Source organism: Poecilia formosa, unplaced genomic scaffold (genome assembly GCF_000485575.1).
Source record: "Poecilia formosa unplaced genomic scaffold, Poecilia_formosa-5.1.2 Scaffold614, whole genome shotgun sequence".
Lineage (NCBI taxonomy): Eukaryota > Metazoa > Chordata > Actinopteri > Cyprinodontiformes > Poeciliidae > Poecilia > Poecilia formosa.
Window position 1 is genome coordinate 30,671 of NW_006800553.1, and position 3,083 is coordinate 33,753.

The 3,083-nt window shown below is 36.8% G+C and overlaps 1 protein-coding gene across 2 annotated transcripts in view; it reads right to left on the bottom strand.

Annotated features, from left to right (window-relative positions):
- The window catches only part of LOC103130194 (serine/threonine-protein kinase/endoribonuclease IRE1-like), a 45,664-nt gene that overhangs the window by 19,472 nt on the left and 23,109 nt on the right, over nucleotides 1-3,083 (bottom strand). The gene's annotated exons all lie outside the window — the stretch shown is intronic.

Sequence of the window (3,083 nt, forward strand, 5' to 3'; positions counted from 1 at the left end):
TTCACCTTTAGGAAGGAGTTTCACTCTCAGAATGTATTTGAACATCTCTCTTTTATTTACTTAAGAGCAGCTCACAGTTTTTAGCAAATTCTATAGCTTTCGGTGTACTTCTAAATCTGCTCTTTAGTTGCATCTTTTCCGGCTTGCGACTGCCTCTAGTGGCATGGGGGTGGTAACACAACTAATATAATTACATTACTAAATCAGAATACCACAAATTCTTTATTACTTATTATTAATTCTGGTATTACTGGAACAGTAAAAGATAAATTCCCTCACAAAAAAACATACCTTTTCATTTTCTTAAGGAAGTAGAGCTAATTAAATGAGATAAACAAAAACTGAAAGTGATTCCAGTTTCACTTTATGGCCGACCTGTTGAAACTGTGGAAAATTTTAAATACCTCGAGTCATTCCTGGACAGTCAGCTCAACTTTGCTGAAAACACTGACTATATTTTTAAGAACCGTTCTCAAAGACTCTACCTTTTAAGATTACCTTGGGGTTACCCAACTTGAGGTTGTGTACGACCTCTAGTTAGGTAGAGGTTGTTGAGTTAAAACAGTGCTTCTCAATTCCAGTCCTCAGGCCCCCCTGCTCTGCATGTTTTAGATGTGCCTCTACTCCAGAACAGCTGATTCAAATGATTGCATGACCTTCAAGTAATGCAGAGGCCTGTTAATCACCAAAATATTGAATCCAGGTGTGTGGCAGAAGGGAAACATCTAAAACATGCAGGGCAGGGGGGCGTGAGGACCGGAATTGAGAAACACTGAGTTAAAATGTTAAAACTTAACATTTTAACTTTTCATCTCCTTGGTGGTTTGGTCACATGAGCTGCAGACTAACAGACAATCTTTTAAGAATACTTTGCATGGCAGGTAAAATAGTAGGTAAATAGTGGTGAAACCAAAAACAACTGTCTCAACTGTTTGCTGAAAGAACATGAAAGATGGCAAGAAATATTTTAGCAGAGAGCATCCATCCTCATTATTTATCATTTTGAACCTCTGAGCTCATGAAAGTGTTTCTGTGTTCCTCTGGCAGCTAAGAACATCTATTAGAAGTCATTTATTGACAGTGCAATAATTATTTTTAACCAAACTAATATTTACCTATAGCATGCAAAGTGTTTTGCTCTATTCACAAATTGTTGATAATCAATCATATCTTTATTCCAGACACAATAAGGTCCATATAAAAAAAAGGTAAAAACAAGCAAAATAAGAGAAAAAATAAAAATAAACATGACATATTATTCACCGAGTCACAAATAAATGATGATGCCAATGATTCCATAATCTTGAAGAGAATCTCACAGTACTAAAAGCAGGATTTACTAAAATTGCAATTATATTATTGCATGACACAGATAATCTACACATGCATTTATACATAAGATTCCTGAGGACAGCTGCACATGTGGGAACACCATTATGTACAAACATACGGCTACTCCTTCTAGGCACTTTGAGTAGTAGCCTCATGCCATCATTGTATGCCACATACAGTTTCTGCAGGCTACTTTTTTATGTATCGTCCCCACAGATGGGCCATGTAATAATGTGATTCATGAATATAATTTATCGTTTTAGAGACAAAGGAAAATTTCTTTGTTGACAGATTAAATTGATTCATCTTATTTTTTTTCTATATATATATATAGAACTCTACCAACAAAAAGTCTCTCAATAATATACATGGCACTGTAAAAACAAAAATTTGAATTTTTGCTTATATCTTTTTAACAACCTAGGTTGTTATTCTTCTGTACCTAATTCATTTGTTTGTTATTGACTTTTGCTCAATTAAATTTCTTACGTATACACTGCAAATGGTATTTTTATTATNGCCTGCAAGAGCATCTTCCAGTTTATGTGAACGCAACTCGGTGCGCGCGATCAGTGCCGAGTTACAAAGATCGAGAGGTGTACAGGGTGTTGTGACACACTGCTCGTGCGGTGCGGTCGGCGCGTGCCTCTGCGTGTCCGATTCAACGCGCGCTGCTGCGTGTTTGGTTCAACGCGTCAACAATAAACGTAGCTTCAGCAGTTGCTAGCTGTTCCAGGCTCTGAGTTGAAATTGATAAAGTGTCAAAATGATCCGATCGCTGTCCGTGGTTCTGAACTCCTTTGACTTTGTGTTGTCTCATCATTAGTGACCAGTGGCCTGATGTTTCTGTTGTTCTCTTGGTTTGTTGTACTTAATGTCTGATGGATTTCAGAATGACATAGTCATTCTCTGCGGTTGTGAAACTTGTAAGCTCCACTTGTGGTCATGTCTATGTTGTAAAGTTCAGTGATGGCATAGTTACTTTAATCGGATTACTGATTACTCCTTAACTACTGATTACTTGATTTGGAAAGTAAGTTACATTAAAAGTAAATTTTTTAGTTACTTTCACTTGCTGCTAACAACAACGCTCTGCCATCCAACTGTGAAAATTACATTGACCTTTGCTTAATTGCAAGTTATTTTATATGGAGGACCAAAACCGACATAAGAAATAAAAGCATAAATGTATATTTTAATAAGAAATAAAAGCTTAAATATATATTTTGTTTTTCCTTGTCCTTACACATCTGTTTCCGTCAAGTAATGTATATATTTTCTTTTTCATTTCCCCTAAACATGCGTTCTTGTCAAGAAAAGTAAATATTTTGTTTTGTCTTTTTTTTTTTTTTTGCTTCTCCCTTTTCTGCTTGTCCTTTTTCTCCTTGGTCTTTTTTTTTTTTTTTGCTTGGTCTATCTGCTTCCTCTATTTCTGCTTGCTCTTTTTCTGCTGCATAATTATGTTAATGAGAAGAGCTGCCTTCTATGTCCAGCTCCTCTACTGTTGGTTAATAGAGCTTTGGAACCAACGTCACTGCGTCAGACATTGTGGGGCGTTTATGTCTCACACAGGCCATCTTTACAGGCCACAGAGCAAAACAAACTTTATCCCGGTGGTTTTATTGCGTTACCGACTGCAGTGAAGTTAGTTTCGAGTTGGATATTCCAATATCCGCCGAGCAAGCGGCGTTTAGCTCAAGGTTGATCCGATTTATGAACGATAATTTTGGCCAGCCATTCTCCAGCTCCCT